At 43.7% G+C, this 18,985-nt stretch overlaps 1 protein-coding gene and 1 pseudogene across 27 annotated transcripts in view; one reads left to right on the forward strand and one right to left on the reverse strand.

Moving 5' to 3' along the window:
- CDH13 (cadherin 13) overlaps positions 1 to 18,985 on the reverse strand; it is a 1,446,594-nt gene that overhangs the window by 1,048,843 nt on the left and 378,766 nt on the right. For 15 of the 26 annotated variants that reach the window (XM_084957934.1, XM_084957942.1, XM_084957937.1 and 12 more), the window contains one exon: positions 6,529 to 6,628. The gene's annotated coding sequence lies outside the window, so the exon portion shown is untranslated. Of the gene's footprint in view, positions 1 to 6,524; positions 6,629 to 18,985 lie in introns of all 26 variants that reach the window. The other 11 variants (XM_084957954.1, XM_084957956.1, XM_084957953.1 and 8 more) reach the window with 1 other exon arrangement.
- Positions 17,522 to 18,145, forward strand: LOC100626543 (ferritin light chain pseudogene; annotated as a pseudogene). Its single transcript, XR_014805357.1, has one exon. The product of XR_014805357.1 is annotated as a ferritin light chain pseudogene (transcript).

Genomic DNA, 18,985 nt, shown 5'->3' on the forward strand with positions numbered 1-18,985 from the left:
TTCCCATCTAAAACCCAGAAATATTAGTATTCCTCTCCATATACATTAGCTTATCATTTGGAAAATATCCACTCCCTTTCCCCAAACTCCCTGGGAAGAGTAGACTTCCCTGCCTCACTGATATTGGACTTGGTCATAGGACTTTGGCCAATAAAATATGAATATAACTTCTGAACGGGGCTTTAAGAGACATTATGTCGTTACAGTCACCCCTCTGAAGCTTCCAACTTCTACCTGAAGAACCTCCCCCATAGAACTGCTACCATTTCTCCTGGGCCCAAGAATGAAAATATGTAGAGCAGAGCCACCTGAGCCAACCCCAACTGCCCCAAAGATATATGGGCAAAAATAAATACTTATTGTAATGTGCCACTGAGTTTGAGGATGCCTTGTTACACAGCACTATGGTGGCAATATCTAACTGTCACACTCTTCATAGACAAGAATATAGCAGCATGTGTAGTTTGTAACAAGAGATAACGTAGGAAGAAAATAACCAAGCAATCAGCATGAGTTACCTAGAGGCCCTATATAGGACTAGCACTTTGAAACAGAGCTCTTGTCAGAGCCAATGTTTGGGTAGGAAACCAAGAAACTTGCTCTCCTTCTCACGGAGAGTTTTGCTGGAGGCTCTATCTTCATTTACTTGGCAAAGTGGAGTGGGAGCTTCGAGTTCATTCTGTTCTTTATTTGGAGGGTTTATCATTTAATATCTTTGAAGTCAGGTTGGACACACAAATCCTGTTTTTGATAGTGCAAATTTCCTCCTTTCCAAAGAAGGCAAAGATAACGACTCTGGCACAGATGGAGGAGATTTCTTTAGGGAAGGAAAGAAGCATTTAGGTTGGTTAATGCTTTCCCTCGTGAGCTATTGTATTCTTGTTTGGGGTTTCTGGGCCCTCATTTTGGATACAGTGAGACTCTTCAGCTGAGATTTATAGTGTAGGAACAGTCAACAAGAGCAAATGAATCAATCTGGGAAGCCACGTTGCCCTCCACGCAGTACACTTCCTTCTGTTTCCTCCAAGTAGTTACCCTTTTCTTAGAATCATTATTTATCCGAAGAACCCATATGAAAGCATTTTCATGGGTATACTCAGTCAAAGGGTATCAGAGTACACATGCTCTGATAGCTGTCTTTGCTTAAATATATGGTTTTGTTTACCTATTTATGAAAGCATCATATTTTTCCATTGTGAATAAGTGCTAGGGAATATCCGTTTGGGTCCAGCCATGTTATGGTAGAGGGCGATGGATAACTAAAAAATCTCCTTAGTTGTGTATTTCCCACCCCAGCATTCCAGCAGTGTTCCTTTCCAGCCTAAGTTCCAGATGAGAGGGAGTTCTGCTAAGATGAGGCGGTTTGCCGTGGAATGCTGCCACCTCCCCTCCCCTCCCCGTGCTCTTCTCGATCTACACCTCAATCTCATCTGTCCCCACGGCTTTAAGCATCATCTTTACACTGACAACTCTTACATTTAGGCCTCTAGTTCAGAATATTCCCCTGAGTTCCAAATTCATTAAAAAACAACTGCCTATTTGACACCTCTACTTTGGTGGTTTTCAGACATCTTAAACATAATATATCCAAATGCAATTCTTGATTCACCCTCTCCCTCCACATATAGGCACCAAACCTCTGAAATTAAATTTTCCTCTTACCATTCTCAATAAATAACATCTTCATCTTTTCAGGGACTTAAGTCAAGAATCTGGGAGTCATTCCTGCTTCTCTGTCTCTCTAAGCCCCTTCAACCCATTTCTCACATACTGAATCCTAGAGTCTGTTTTCCAAACACATGGAGATTCCATCACTTCTCTCCACCATCACCACCTTAGATCAAGCACCATAAGCTCTTCTCTGGACTCCTGCAAACACCTCCTCTTGGCCTTCCTCATTCTATCCTGTACATAGTCAGTCAGTGGGTTTTGTTTTTTTTTTTTTTTAACTGTAAGGCATCCATATCTTAATTCTCCTCAAAACTCTCCAGTGACTTCCTGTTGGAAAATACTACCACAAACTTAGTGACTTGAAGTGACACAAATTGATTATCTCATTGTTCTGGAGGTCAGAAGTTTGAAATGGGTCTTACGGCCTAAAATTAAGGTGTCCACAGATTTTGTTCCTTTCTGGAGGTTTCAGGGGATCTATTCGTTGCCTTTGCTAACTTGTAGAGGCTGCCTCCATTCCTTGGCTCATGGCCCTGCAACCTCAGTCTCTACTTCTGTCATCCCATCTCTTTCTCTGAATCTGATCTTCCAGCCTCCCTTTTATAAGGGCCCTAGTGATTCCACTGGACCTGCACTGATAACCCAGGATAATCTCCATCTCAAGATTCTTGGCTTAATCACATCTGCAATTTCCTTCACCATGTAAGGATAACAAGCCACACGTTCCAAGGGTTAGGACATGGTCATCTCGTGAGGCCACTATTCTATCTCCCACACATACAATCCCACTTAGAACAAATTCAAAAGTTGTTTCCCTCGACTACAAGGTCTGACACAGCAAGAAGCCCTGCTGGTTCTCTGATCTCATGCTCTACCACTCTCTCCCTCTTCATTCAAACGCCACCAGCTTCCTTGCTGTTCTTCAAAAGAGCCAAGCCTGCACCATGTGCTGAGCCTTCTTCTCCCTGGGTAGTTCTCCTCTAAATGCCCATGCAGCCCACACCCACACGTGGTTCAGATCTCTGCTCAAATGCAACCTGGAGAATGGGCTTCCTGACCCACAGTCTAACCTGGACCCCCTCCCTCCCCACACACATACCATCACTGTCTGTCCCCTTACACAATCTTACTGTTTTTCTTAGCATCTGATACAGTATATATTTATTTGGTTATTTATTCATTATGGAACCCTCTCTTCCAAATGTAAGCTCCATGAGAGTGGGGACCTTGCCTTTGTTCTAAGGTTGTTTACTCAGTGCCTGGTACATAGAAAGCATTCAATATATGTTTGGTAAACAGACGAATGAAAGATGAATAAAAAGTCTATTGTGTAAGTGCAATGGGTTATACACAAGGGGTTGGGTAATTGTACCTGTTCAAGGAAGACTTAATAGAGAAGGGAACAACTAGGTAAGATTTTGAGGGATAAATAGACATTGAGCAAGTAAGCAGAACACATACCCAGCCTTCCCAGATCTAACACTCCCTGGGTGAATGGATTAAATTCAACGTGTGGACCAAGAAGTCCAAAACCTCCCTCACACAGAGGAAGGTAACCAAAGGGCTCATTATCTTGAGCCAAGGCTATTGCTCAGATACCTGTAGGTTGACAGTTCGGTTTTCTCCAGTTTACCCAAGGCTATTTGTTAGCACCAACTAAGGCAGCTGAAAGAACTCAGGTGTAATTGAGGCAAATACCAACATGGAGTAAGACCCAAGGGCCCTTCTGGTGGGAGGTGTGGGGCAACGGTAAAACTGAGTTTAACTAAGTTGTCATCTTGGGAACACAGCTCTGTTTCCACATGCACTGAGTCCTCCCCATGTCTACCATGCTCCAGGATGCAATTCCGGCCTCTTCCCCTCAGTTACCATGGTCTCGTGACTCTTTCCATGCCAGTACCCCAGTCTGGAGTTGGGGAGTCACAAAGAGCAAGATCTCATCCCTCTGGGGCAGGGACGGAAGCTGAGCACAGCAACAGCAGTTACTTTGACTCAGGCCAATCTGACCTCAGTCAGACTCGGGGTAATTGAATCTAGTCTGTGGACAGTGACTTGCTTTGGCTAATGGAGCCAGAGGCCTGATAAAATACCTGAGAAATTCTGTTTCCTCTCCTGGACCCATGCCACCACCATGAGAACATGCTCAGGCTCACCTATAGGAGGGATGGGAGAGACACTTGGGAAAAACTAACTTATCCCAATAAAGATCATGCTAGACTAACTGGCCTCAAGTAGACCTGCTAATTGACTACAGATATATTAGCAAGCCCAGTCCAGATCAACTGCACCCAACCCAGATCAGCAGAACCACCCAGTCACCAGTTACTTACGAGAAGCAGCATATGGTTGTTATTTCAGCCACTAAATTTTGAGATGATTTGTTACATGGCAATTGCTGACTGACACAGGTTAAAGACAGATGGCTTGTCCTCTGAAGGGGTCAATTCAGAGAGGTGGGAATGCTGTGACTCAGAGCATCCACGCTTATATTGGCCACTGATAGGCCCATAGAGTTCATTGGCCATAGAGTCACATCTAAGAAGATGGAAAGGTAAGATGTCTTGCCTGCCTAAGTATGATGATCAACTTAAGCACTGAAGTAGTTCTCCTGATATGATATGATCCATAATTTTGTTTTAGTCATCTGCAAAAATGAGTCTGGGCTGGTGCTGATGGTCTATGAATTGCTCCAAAAAAGGGAAGAGAACAAGAAGTTATCCCTCCGCTCAAGAAAGCATAAAAGTCTAATCCTTGACAATTAGTGATGCTCAATAGTCCACCGTCCTCCGCAGACTCAGCACCACCTAGAGACCTTGAAGAGGCAGCACTGACAGAAAACAAGTACAATTTCAAAGCATTTCCTCTAAATTTTTACCAGTGTTTGATGGACATGGATAGATTGCAGAGAATTGCTCTCTCCTTGGAATAAAATCAGCTGGACAGAATTTTTCTTTCCAAATGTAAAACATTGTTTCCAAACAAAAGAAGTGAGATGTTTTCTGCAGCTGCTCCACATCCATTATGCTTTGCAAAAGCATTGTTCATGAGGTTTTTATGATGCAAAAAAATAATTAAGATGAGAAGCACTCCTTGTCTCTGAATCTTTTTTGTTTAAACATGTTTTGCAAATGGCCAATATCTCCTGTTACTTAGGTTAGCATCCAGAAAATGTTAGCACTTAATTATAAAATCAGCAGCTAATATGCTTAATGACTTTCCATTATACCCAACAATAGCTACAGTGTGCTTTAAAAACTGCATTTGCATTCATATTCCTTTGACCTATCTATCAGAACCTTGAGGCAACCATGCTCTAACCATTTACTAATAACTGCCCTGGTTAACCTGGGGGCCCTAGATATGCTGTGGTGTACCTACGAAGGGAAGGAAATGCCTTCTGGAGGGAAGAGCTGAGTCTGGTTCACAATTCGCTTTGTATTTCAAGAGGTTAGAGTTCGTATGTTGAATATTCAGCAGGGTGCTGGACTTCCCAGGTGCTATTGAACCTCAACTCTGAGTGGGGAGGGTCATAAGCGAAAAGGAACGAAGTTGGAGGCTAAGAGAGTCCAAGAGAGATGAACGGAAGACTTTGACGTTGAAGAGGATCTGGGAACTAGAGGACAGTGATTTGAACTGTGTCCCCCTCCCCAAAGTCTTATGTTAAGGCCCCACCCCCCCACACTCAGTGTACAACTGCATTTGGAGATAAGGTCTTTAAAGAGGTAATTAAGTTAAAACGAGCACGTGAGTGGTCCCTAATCTATTATGACTGGTCTTCTTGTAAGAAAAGGAGATGAGGCCACAAACCCAAAGGAACACCACGTAAAGATGAGAGGGAGAAAAAGGGCATCCGCAAGCCCAGGAGAGAGCTCTCAGAAGAAACCAACCCTGAAGACACCTTGATCTTGGACTCTCAACTTGCAGAACTGTAAGAAAATAAATTTCTGTTGTTTAAGCCATGCAGCTCCTGGTACTTTGTTATGGACCCCAGCCAAGTAATACAGGCAGACTCTGGTCATGTCCACATCCCAAGTCCAGCCTCTGATGGTCAGAAACGTGTGTGTTCACAGTTGCGGTTCCTTTAGAAACCTCCCTGCCCATCTCACGCACTTGGCCACATGCAAGGGGCTTCAAGCCCTCCTCAGGTGCTCATGTCTGAGAAACCACTGGTGGCTCCCCCTGGGGACTCCTCCCCCATTTCCTCTCCTGCTTTGCCTTCTAGACCCATTGCCCTGTACTGAGCTGGTTTTCAGGTTTTCCTCCTTCGGGCCATACGCTCCCTGTTGGATCCAAATTTGTGATCTCCAGCTCCAAGGGTAGCCCTCCAGTCATAAACCCACAGACATTTAAGCCTAAACCAGAGAAGTTTCATTCTGGCCCAGTGCTTCTCAAACTTTGATGTGTGTGTGAGTCACCTGAGGATCTTGTTAAAAGGCCAATTATGACTCAAGTGGATCTGGGTGTAGCCTGAGGTTCCAAATTTCCAACAGCTACTGGGTGTTTCTGAGGCCGTTCGTGAAAGGGTAACCTTTGAGTGGCTGGGCTCTAGCACAGGGTTTCCCTACCTCAGCACTGTTGAGATTTGGGGCCCGATGATTTTTTGTGGTGGAGGCTGTCCTAAGCATTATAAAATGTTTAGCACCATCTCTGGCCTCAACCGACCAGATGCTAATAGCATTTCCCCAGGCTTGACAACTAAAAATGTCTCTAGGCTTTGCCAGATATCTCCAGTGGTGGGTATTCAAAACTATCACACTTGAAGACCACTTCTCAAGCGTATATGTTTTAATTTAGAGCACTGCTTTCTGACGTCTTTCAGACCATAGTATATAGCAAAAAAGGAAAACACATACTCACAGTATGCTGGACAATGGAAGAGGCAGTGTGCTACAGGAAGGACTTCGGCTGCCTCAGGCCAGCACTGGCCCCCAGGACCAGCTACAATTTACAGGGCCCACTGCAAAATAAAAACATAGGACCCTTTATTCAGAGATTATTAGGAATTCCAAGACAACACCAACAGGGCATTAAACAAAGCATCATGTAACCATAACCGTAGCACATGCATGAAGCTGGTGGCGCCAGTCACTCTGAGAATCCTCACTGAAGGAGTCATTGCTGTTGGTTAGGTCTACCCTAGCAGACTCCCCCTGCCTGTCATCTCCCCCAGTGCTCTTAGGATCATCAATGGCCTAGAGTATGTTCAATGAGCTGAGCATTGGAAGAACTGTTCCCAAACTGTTCTGTTTCATTCGATTTGCTGTTCAATATATTTGCCCCCAAGAAAGTGAAGGATTTGTTTCCTTTCTGAAGGTGCCAACTGGTATCAAAGGAGCACAGAAGGCAAAGATGCTGAAGAACCTTGCTCTTAGTAAAGTCATTTGGTACAATGACAGAGTGGCCAAGGTGGGCGAACTGAGAATAGTTGACTTTCCCAAGTGAATTCCTCCTGACCAGAAGGAGCCTGCCTTGGAAGAGTCAGGCTACCAGCAGAAGTAGAGTCTTTATAATCTCACTTTGCTTTAACCAAGATCAATGAAGAGGTGGATCTGGGAGTTATATTAATGGGCAACCAAAACTGATGCCAAAAAATCAGATCCTCCTAGAAGAGCTGGTAAGCAGAAGAGAGATAAGTTCTGTTTACAAGGGGCCTGCCTCCCGACATAAGCTGGAGCAAAGCATTTGCATGCAGGAGACATGAATAAGCTCAGGTGAAGTACTCTAGGTGAAAAAAAATACAAATAAATGGGTCATTTGATGGGAAAAACAACTACTACTCTAAATAGTGATAGCAAACAGTTGAGTTTACAGCACAGGCAACAAGCCTTTTCTGGATACTGCACCTTAGACTAGAATACCACTTCTCACTTCATTCTTATGGCAAATGCACGCCTCTCCTAGATCTGCTGTAGCAATAACCACAAACCAGATGGCTTAAAACAAGAGGAATTTATCCTGTCACAGTTCTGGGGCCCAGAAGTCTGCAATCAAGTTGTCAGGAGGGCCATGCTCCCTCTGAAGGTTCTAGAGAAGCCCTTCTCACCCCTTCTAGCTTCAAGACCCCAGGTGTTCCTTAGCTTGTGGCAACATCCCTACAGTCTCTGCTTCCCACTTCATGGGGCCTTCTCCTCTGTGTCTTCCGTCTCTTGTAAGGATACTTGTCATTAGATTTAGGACCCATCTGGTGTATCCATGATAATCTCATCTCAAGATCTTTAACTACATTTGCAAAGGCATTTCTTTTTTCAAATAAGATAACATTCATAGGGAGCATTTTAGGATATGGTCCTTTTGGGGGTAGAAGACTAGTATTCAACCCCATAACATTTTCGCTTACGGCTATTGTAAACTGAAATTGATATCATTATTTTTTGGAAAATCTGTAATTCTGAGGAAGACCCCCAGCAGGCCAGATCGTTTGCAGTGCTGAGGAGATGCAGTCCACCTCCTTGTACACTCTGTGGGTGCACTTCTACCTGATCCCCAAGAGAGATCCTCCTCACACATTCATTCTTATGGGAAGGTCACAGACTAACTTTTCTGTGGAGACCAGGGAAGGCTTGACATCCCTTGGCCCTTCCTTACAAAGGAGAGAGAGCAGGCAGCATAACTCAATTCTCCCAAGAATGATGGGTCACTGGGCAGCTGGAAACTCTTGACTAGCAGGAACTTTCCAGGCATGGAAACCTGGCTTTATGTCAGGCAGGTCCTAGATCCAGCTTTAGGTATCCTCAGGTCCAATCTGCGTTCTCCACACAGTTAATCAAAGACCCTGAATTTGAGGGTTTGGCATTAGCCTTGCTCATTAATACATCTGATGCTTCTCCTGATAATCACCTGGTTCTTCACACCTATTTTCAATTGTCTAAGTGTCCACAGGGAGGAAGGAAGTAGGATAAGAACACCTGAATCTCCACTCTTCTATTTTCTCTCGTGTATACATCCCTAGCCATGGCTCACATATCCAAGGCAGGTATCAGTATTGTTTATTGGCTCTTAGCTACAGAAACTGAAGATTGTCTAAAAAAGACAATCAACATTTATAACTGTGGCCTTATAAATTAAACTTAGAAAGTGATAATATGTATTATATAATTCAAGAGGTGAATTGAATAATAAAAGTTCTGAACTTGACAGCAAGATGTCAACATAAAATTTTAAATATTTACTTAGCCATATGTTGACTGTAAAACATCAAGCATTCCCTAGAATGAAAGAATAAAGAATTACCCTCATAATAGTGAAAAGCAAGAAACCACCTAAATGTCTCTCAGCAGAGGATGGTTAAATGAATTCTGGTACCTTTGTGTTCTGGGGTAGTATATGGCCACCAAGAAAAAAAAGATACATTACGTAAAAGCCGACACGGCAGAATAACACATAGGGTCCTATTTTTGATTCAAGAAAGAAACCATATATTTCTATAAGTTCCCACACATGAAAATGCTAGAAAAAAAGGCCAAAAAGATTCACAGTAAGCTGATAGCAGTGGCCACCTCTGGGAAGAGGAAATGGTTTGGAAGCAGTGGGAGACAAGAGAATGAGGGTTTCACTTTGGGGAACTGTTTTGGCTTTTGATGATTAGGATGTGTTCTCTTGCTACTTGAATAATTCAAATAATCATATAAGTTAATTATTGTTATATTCGAAGGGCAATTACTAGATTTTAAAGGCTGTAAAGGAATGGTTAGGTTTTATGAAAAAATAGTAGACACACTAAAAAAACTTAATAACCCAAACAAGTAGTTAGCTAGCTAGCTATTCACACACATAGGTATATGTGCGTATACAGATGAATGTATACAGATATATATGTGTGCGTATGTGATCATGTATGTATAGTATAAAGTTATTAAGGACTATCTAATTTAATTTATAAAATATATTGAGCAGCTTGTTACTTTTTCAGAACTTTCTTCTTTTTCTCTTTTTCTTTCCTCTCTCTCCCCCCTCACTTCCAGACAAAACAAAGCTGCATTTAATACAAGAGCAATTTCCCCTCCCCCTGACTCTCCAGTGTTACCCCTGTAGCTTGAGGTGTACCAGCCCTTTGCTTTGAAAAGTCACAGCAGCAAGACCTCTTTTATGCAATGAATGTAGGTAGAGAAATCTCCAGCTAAAGACAAGGCTGTGTGATGTAGCAGAATCAGCAAGGCTCTGGGAGTCAGATTGACCTGGTTTAGAATTCTGGCCCTGCTGACTTGTAATTAAATGGCCTGGCAGAATAATTCGACCTCACCTGCAAAATGAGGGATAAAAATAAATACTTCAGAGGGTCAGAGTGAGGATTTAAGGAGGTGAGATATAACGAATGTGCAGCTGGAACTGAGCCTGGTGTGTAATCTGACAGAACAAAGGCTGACCCTTTGCCACCCACTCACTCCCTTTGCAAAGTGGGGGAAATCTGACTTGGACCTTCACAATTGAGAGGCCATGTGTTTTGAGTTGACGAAGGCAACGAGAGCAGCAGGAATGCCATACCTATTGACTTTTCACCCTGTGTCCCTTGACCTGGGACAAGGCTGGGTATAAATTCTGTTACCAGAAGTTTCTAAGCCCCCAGTAAACACACCCTACCTTCACATCTTTCTCACTTCAAGGCAACTGCCTTACAACCCACTTAAGCTTGAGTCTTTATTTAGTCCAATTAAAGTACACTTTCGTTCCTCTTCTTTTTGGGGCAAGGCCAATTACATGAAATAAGTTTCCAGAATTTTTTAAAGGAAAATTCCACTGTTCCATTCCTACTGGCATCTGGACTAGTTTAGAATTATGATCCGTATTAGTAAGGCTCCACCATCTTTTTTTTTTTGTTTCCTTCCCCCACCCTCACTAACGTCTTCAACAACTGGTCATTCCTTCCTTAGTATTCACAGTTTGTGAGTGCTGGGGACAGTGCTCCAAATTTCCCTGGGTGAGTCAGATGCTAAAATTAGAACATCCACTTTTCTCTTATAAAACCCCAACCCTGTCCGCCCTCCCAGCTCCACAGCAGGCTCACCATCCGCCAGTACCTGCCAGCATCCTCCTTTGCCATCTCCAGTTTCCAGTCCCCCCAAGAGATTGCAGGAAAGGTCTGTGAAGTGGAAGTAAGCACTCAGGTGCCAGGCAGACCTTGATAACACCCATACCAGCACAAATTAAAGACTGAAAGGGCTGGTGAACATGGGCCAGACATGTTGCGAGCATTAAATTACATAATGTACGCAAAGGGCCCAAGATAGCCCCTGGCACCTAATGACGGTGGCAGTGACAACGTGACCCTCTCCTCTTCCTCCTCCTGCTCTTCTCCCTCCTCTCTCCATCTTCTTCCACCTCCTTCCCCTCTTTTTCTCTTATTATTTTAACATTCCTGCCGGCTATCATTTTTCCAGCATTTTTACTGTCAGGCCCTAAGTTAAGAGTTCACCTACAACAATTCATCTAATCCCAAAAACAGTTGTCTGCAAGGTGGACACTGAGCAGCCCTGACTATAGCAACGGCAATAAATAATAGTGAGACACTGAGCTGTTGAGTCCAAATGCCTAGAGTCTAATCACCACCTGGCACTTATTAACAAACTCTTGGTCCCTGAGCACATAATTTCTTCTCTGGGAGCCTCGGGTATAAAGTGGTGAAATAAATGTAGTAGCTCCCATGCTAGGCTGCTGAGAGGTTTAAGGTCAGGGTACAATATCTGGCACATAGTAGGACTCCCTTTGTTGCTGCCCTCTTGCCCTAACCTCTTCTTTTGCTTCTAATTCTATAGTCTAAAGCTGTCCAATACAACAATGGATGCCTCAAATTTGACCACGGAGGTAACGAAATATCCTAGAGGCCACATTTTTTTAAAAGGCAAAAAGAAACAGGTAGAATTGTCTCTAACAAGAAATTTTATCAAGCTTGATCTATCCAAAATACTATGATTTTAACATGTCAACATGTAACCAATACAAAAATCATTAATTAAATAGGTTGGTTTTTAATATTAAGTGTCATCTGGTGGGAACTCGCAGCACATCCCGAGTCACACCAGCCACCTTGCAAGGGCTCAATACCTGCAGGTGGCGGTGGCTATGGTACTAACCAGAGAAGTGACAGAGAAGATGGAGACAGGGTGGTGAGGATGAGTCACTCTCCCAGCCCACATGGCTCAGAATTACAACCAGGATCCAAACCATGTCTGCCGAGCTCCGAAGCCTGCCATGAGTCTGTGATAGTCATGCAAGGAGTGAGATAGCGGCTCAAGGGCCTAGTTTTATTTCATCTAAGTCCCCACGCGGAGTGACTACTGTGTTCTGAGGGAGAGTGGAAACACACCCTTTAGGCTGGCAGGTTGTCCCCCATCTCACCACCACTGTCACGTGAACGGGCACATGCCTTCTCGTGGGAGTGGAGGGACCTCGCTCTCATTCTACTAAGAAGTAAAAATGTGGCTGAGCTCCTCAGCTCCCTTCCCTCCCAGAGGTAACCTCTGTCCAGAGGTTGATGCGTCCTCTACTTCAGACCCGGCCTTGGCAAGCCTGGGCTGTCCTCGGGTCTCTGGGGACAATATGCCACTGGCTTATTCACCACAGTGAGGGACACATAAGCCTCAGCAATCTCCTCAAAGCGCTGTGAACTGCTCGGCTCAAATCCGGGCACCTCTCTCCCACCTTCCCACTCCTCGATCCCCGAGCTACTCAGGAAGGCAGGTCTGCCTGCCTGAGGTGACTTCAGAAGCGCAGCACTGACCGTCTCTCTTCAACCTCTTCTGGTTCCACCCGCACAGGTGATCACTGCAGAGCCCGAGTCATTCTCAAAGACTTCCTGCTCTCCATGCCAGCAACTCCCAAGAGCTGGTTGAAGATCACACTTTCACATGTTCTCGACAAATGGACATTTTAGATTTTCCCACAGAGCTGAATGTATTCAACATAAAAGATGATTTTTTTTCTTTTTTGATGTTGCAACCACACTCTCCACAACACCTGTGACCAATATGGGCTAGGGGTAGGTGCTCAGGAGAGTACAGCCTGTGTCACTTGGGTTAAAAACTCTAACTTTGATTGCATCATAACTTGGGGATCCTGGAGTCCCAGAGGCATGCACCCCAAATACCAGAGCTAACAACTTAAACAAAGAATCCACAACACTGTATATGATTTTAATTTCCCCTATGAAATGGTAGTGAGAATAGATGGTGAGATGCATTTTCTTTGGAATGTCCTAACTTGGCATAAGAAGTCGACGATCCTATTTAAGTTTTCTAGAATTAGACATGTGTGAGTGCTCACACACAGTATTGTAGTTAGTCCTTAAAATTATTCTGCAGTGTAGGTAGTGTTTACATCTAGAAAATCTCTATGTCTGGGAACTACAGAACTGATGCTTGCCTAATCGCATGAGATCTGGAAGCCCTTGAAGACTAATGGAAACATACAGATGAACAACCTATTTGTGGGGAAGCAAGAGAGGAACGTAACTCAGCTCTGCCCTTTCCTTGGGCTCATCGTTTGGTTCCTCTTTTGAAATGGGTGGGTCAGCTTCTTTCCAGCACAGCCCCATCCCTGGAATAGCAGCTGGTGTTAACTGTGTCAGGCATCGTACAGAGTGCCTGCATGCACTACCAACTTTAACTCCCACAACAACTCTGTTGAGTGAGGACAAGTATTCCTGCAACGGGGATAAGGAAATCAACAGGCAACTTATCCAGCATTGCAGAGCTAGTGAGTGACATGGTGGGGATTCAAACCTGGGTCAGTTTGATTCCAAAGCTTGTGTTCGTAACTGCTGTGCTCTGGTATATATAAATAGGTGTATGGAAGCAAAAAGAACATTTGGGGTATGAAAAGTATACATAGTGTAGTGGACTTTGCATTGCTCTTTAACTCGGAAGGTTAGCCCCAATGTTTGTGATATATTATTTGGGGGTGCCAAGAACTCCGGTTCTTTTTGTTTTTTAGATTTATCTTTTTTATTGGATTTTTTAAATTGAACTGTAGTAGATTTACAACGTTGGGTTAGGTTCAGGTATACAGCAAAGTGATTCAATTACATATGTATTTTTTTTTCTTTTTTCAGATTCTTTTCCATTATAGGTTATTATAAGATATTATACACACTTCCCTGTGCTATACAGTATAGCCTTGTTGTTTGTTTACTATATATATAGTAGTATGTATTGTATATGTTAATCCTAAACTCCACATGTATCCCTCCCTACCACTTTCCCCTTTGGTAACCCTAAGTTTGTTTTCTATGCCTGTGCAAGATCTCCAGTTCCAATGTGATAGACGTTAATTAAATTTTTCACCCAGGACACTCAGCCTGTGCCATCCTGGGCAGCCGCCTGACTCTGGCCTCAACAGGAGTACAGGGAGAGAGGGACTGATGCAGGGCAAATCCATTGCAGCTTCTCGCCTGACTCCTCAAAGCACACACTCCATTCCCTCGCATTTCTCCACACTCTCCCTATGTCTAGCCTCTACTAGGCGTAACGTGACATACAGGATTTTCTGAGTACTGATCATTTCATCACCCATGTCTCCACATTTCATTCCCATGAGAGGAGTTATAGTTACACAATAAAGTCTAAATGAGATGGAGTTCAATTGGAGCCTAAACTGTCAGACGTCCTTACTCTTGCTTCCATCATAATTTCTTCACCCCAGCATACCACCAAAACGACAAAGGGAACAGAGGTGGAGCTCCATCCTATGGAATTATGTGTGCACTTGGCTGTGAAAAGGGGACTTGAACTCAGTCAATAAACACAGCAAGCCACATTGCTCACAGCTCCAATTTAAATGCTCCCTCGGAAAGCTCTGGGCATGTCTTGAGACCCGTGTTGTAACACAAGAAAATAGACTCGGCTTCTGCCACCCTGGAACCAATCTTGGCTCCCTGGGGATCAAAAGCAAGAGAACCATGTATTCTCATCTGCACAACCTTTATGGGTATCTGTCTATGATTTGGTTCGAGTCCAGGCACAAACTTGAATTAAAAGTTGAAATTGATGACTCAGAGCTTAGCTGGAATTGCAGGCGAGAAAACAGAGCTGTGAACTGGGAGGAAGATATGTCTGAGGATAAGAAGGAGAGCTGGAAGAGCCAGATGCTCAGACCCACATCCCACCCATCTGCCCCGGGAGCTCCCATTAAGCTGCTGTGCTGCGGGCAGCAGAGGGCACCATTAATACATCCAGAAGTGCACAGCACACTTGAAAAAACAGCAGTTTGGAATAAATTTGAGAGTGACATTTGGGCAGGGGAAGGTCATAGGATTATAGGTATCACCTTTATTGTTTCTTGTTCTCAAATGCGTAGATTAACAAGATTCTAAAGTAAAAAGAGGCTACAGAGGGAAACTGACTCCTGCATGGAACTTCAAGTTTTTAGGACATGAAGCAGAAATACAAACACACACACACACACACACACACACACACACACACCCATGTTAAACAGAGTGATTACTATAGTTCATCTTCAAGATGCTAAATGCTTTGCATCACTATCTTATTTAATCTTCAGCTCTGTGTGGGTAGGTCCTGTTGCCATCTCTATTTTACAGTTGAGGCAACTGAGGCTCAGAAAGGTCAAGTGGTTTGCCCCAAGTTACCAACTAGAGATTGACAGAGCTGGGATCGGAGCCCACTTCAGACACCAAAGCCCACACTTACAGCCACCATGCTATAGCTCATGGCAGACATCTCTTCCATGATGTGAAAAGAAAATACCAGTCTTTAACCACCAGCAGAAATTTAAGTTGATGCGAATTCAGCGTTGCTATATCTATGCCTCAGAAGTTGTGAAAAGTGTGCTGAGACCCTGCGATAGCCTCCCTTCCTCCACCAGCCAGCACCTGACCTTGTTCCAACAAAATTCCCAGGTGAAAAAGTGAATGGTGTGGGAATTCCCATTGTGGCACAGGGGAAATAAAGCTGACTAGTACCCATGAGGACGGGGGTTTGATCCCTGGCCTCACTCAGTGGGTAAAGGATCTGGTGTTGCCAGGAGCTATGGTGTAGGTCACAGATGCGGCTTGGACCCCACATTACTGTGGCTGTGGTGTAGGCTGGCAGCTGCAGCTCTGGCCTGGGAACTTCCATGCGCTGCAGGTACGGCTCTAAAAAGAAAAAAAAAAAAGTGAATAGCTCTGTTAGAGGTAAAACCTTGAAAATCTGAAATGTAGCCTCAATACCAAACCTCAAAGTAAATCAATTTCCCAGGAAACCAAAAAGTTGGCAATTGTTCACCCCTTGACCCATCTCTATCTAGATCTAGCACAGAGCACAGCATGATGTAAATTCTCATTAAGTGATTAATCCACCAACATAAGTCAATGACTCAATGACAAGTAAATAGAATCAAACCAACAGACCCCATAAGTGGCTGACCTTCTAGAGACAACACCAATGCAAACGCATCATCTTATCATCTCTAAAACAGTTTCCTTTAGAACTCATATGATAATTCTCAGTGTTTGAAGTGCAATATAGATCTTCTAGTTCAATTCCTTTTCCAGGGATGACAAAGGCATGTTGAGTGTGTCTCTACTGTTCACAATCCCCATGCCCAAAACAGACCTTGTTAATGGATCATGAGACTCTTTCATTGAGCCCAGATGGCCAGTAACTATCCAGTAGACTGGATCCACAGGGCAAAACCCATCTATGTTCCTGACTCAAGACACCTGAAACCACCACTTCAAGTGTCACAGCCAAGTGACGACCCAGCTCATGTCTGAACACCTCCACAGGCTGGAAGTACATTCTCATAATAACAACATATTCGATCGTCAAAATTCTGTTAGAAAATTTTCTTAGGGACACTTCTAGGTGAATATAGAGACAGAACACTCATGCCTGTTATGCCTGTCTCCTTCCAAATTTTTATTAAAATATCCTTGAAGATACAAATAATAAGACAGTAGCTGGTCCTTGCAGAAAAAAACTATGACAAAAAGCCAAAGGGAATTTTCTCTAATTGCATTGATGATAGGGATTAAAGACAAAAGCACATTTTTGGAATATAAGCCAGTCACACCTTTTAATTCATAGCAGCAAATGTGCCCCCAAAGAAAGCAGATAACACATCGGGTCTTTATTCCATTAAATTTCATATTATGCCCTTTATTTCTACAGTGCCCAGCAAAGATATGGAAGGCGAGACCTAGGAACACCTTTCTCAGATATCCAGAGTTAGGGTCATAGGAGGTTCTTCCTCTCCCTATCAATAGCTCCTCTTTATCTACATTCATTCTAAGGCAATAACATTAACAAGTACAGTGATAAGAATTAGCTTTGAGCCTGAGATGCTCGGCTACCTAAGAAACTACCCTGTTACTAGCAATATAATCTCCCAGGCCCACACTGGACAACGAAGAACTGTACTATCATCTGAGAAACCAAGGTGGAGTAAGAAAGGCCCTTCCCTCTCTCCAGCAGACCTGTGCGAGAAAGAGTTTCCTGCTGAGTATAAGATGTGAGCTTGTACACGTGCACAGCACTGAGATCTGATCAGAGAGAAAAAAGCCAACACCCAAGTGGGCTAATAAGGAAGTTGGTTCAGTCTGTTAGAAGCCCCTTACCTTCTAAGGACATGCTAAGAGGACTACAGTCATATCATACCCAGATCAAAGAGGATGCTAACAAAATGTGTGGATCAAATGAATAAAGAATGACTAAATGAATAGACAATAAAATAAATAAAGAGTGATAATGGGGCATTGGAAAAAATAACATGTCTCTAGAAATTATGTTCTTTAAAAAAATGGGCAGGAGCAGTGCGCTCAGCAGTCCCGTGGGTCTGTCCCTTGCATTGACAGTGTTTGGATGGAACAGACCCAAGGAGGCCCCTTGCTTCAGTGTCCGACTACCCTACAGCTTTTTTTTCCAGTCGCAACCTTCGGAATCAGCCACTTAGCTATCTTTGGTCTCCAGGACCAGCCAACACCATTTTTTGAGCTTCTTACTACCAATCAACCATGAGCTTCCAGGTTCATCAGAATCATTTCACTGAGGTAGAGGCCTTCGTCAACCACCTGACCAACATGCATCTGCAGAACTCCTATACCTGCCTCTCTCTGGGCTTGCATTTCAACAGTGACAATGTGGCTCTGGAGAGTGTGAGCCACTTCTTCCTCAAACTGGCTGGGGAGAAGTGCAAGGACGCTGAGCATCTCCTTAAAATGCAAAACCAGTAATGGTGGTGCACCCTCTTCCAAGATGTGCAAGACATCTCAAGATGAGTGGGGTAAAACCCAGGATGATATGGAAGCTGCCATTCTCTTGGAGAAGAATCTGAACCAGGGCCTTCTGGATCTGCATGCCCTGAGTTCTGCCCATGCAGACCCCCACCTCTGTGACTTCCAGAAGAGCCACTTCCTGGATGAGGAGGTGACGCTCATCAAGAAGATGGGTTACCACCTGACCAAACTCCCAGCCTGTCTGGTCCCCAGCCTGGGCTGGGTGAGTACCTCTTAGAAAAGCTCACTCTCAAGCATGACTAGGAGCCTCTGGACCCCAGTGGCCTTTGAGGAGCCCCTCTGGTGCCTGGGCTTCTGCCAGAAGCCCTTCTCTGCAGCCACAAGTCACTGTTTTAACCACCCTAGAGCCCTACCCCAGGTCTTGGACCAAATGGAAAAAATAAAGCTTTTTGCAACAAAAAAAAAAAAAAGGGAAGAACATGGATTTTTGCAGAACAAGGACGGGAGCCACAGGGATGAACAGGTGGAGAAGAGAAAGACACCATACTGAGAGCTCTCTACTGAGGCTCACTGGGAGTTCAGATGTTCAATAGCAGAACTAGGTCATTATTGGAGGAAGTAAAGAGCAGAAGGGACAATGTTGAACTTAAGTCAGACTATGTGCCCCTAAGAGCTGAGAACCTCCCAGAGAGAAAAGGAAGCTGGAACTGCTTCTCCAGGGTTCTCTCTGGCTCATTACTTGGTCACTTTCATGGAGATGTCCTCTCTGACCATCTAAAAATAGATTCCCCCCATGTGTTCACAGTTTACTCATTGTCTTATGATTTTCTTTATAGTTATTTGTGTATGTTTATTATTCTAGAGACTAGAAACCCCATGGTCCTTCCTTAGATGCCACCTGCTGAGCCCCAAAGGAGTGCTGACCATATAGGAAGCACTGAACGAGTATTTATTATATGAATGCATGAATAAATGAAGGAAAGAAAAACTTACTACAACCAAAAAGAGTTTACTATTTTAGAGCAAGGGAAACTCAATAATAGATAATCTATAATACAGTGCATCATGTTTACAGTTAAACTGTAAAGGTAAATTGAAAAATATATCAATAAAATGTAGTCATAATTAAAAGCCAAAAAATGC

The sequence above is a fragment of the Sus scrofa genome, chromosome 6 (assembly GCF_054392235.1).
Source record: "Sus scrofa isolate SSC_HxYL_T2T_F1_AM1 chromosome 6, Sscrofa_HxYL_maternal_Yorkshire_Landrace_v2.0, whole genome shotgun sequence".
Taxonomy (NCBI): Eukaryota; Metazoa; Chordata; class Mammalia; order Artiodactyla; family Suidae; genus Sus; species Sus scrofa.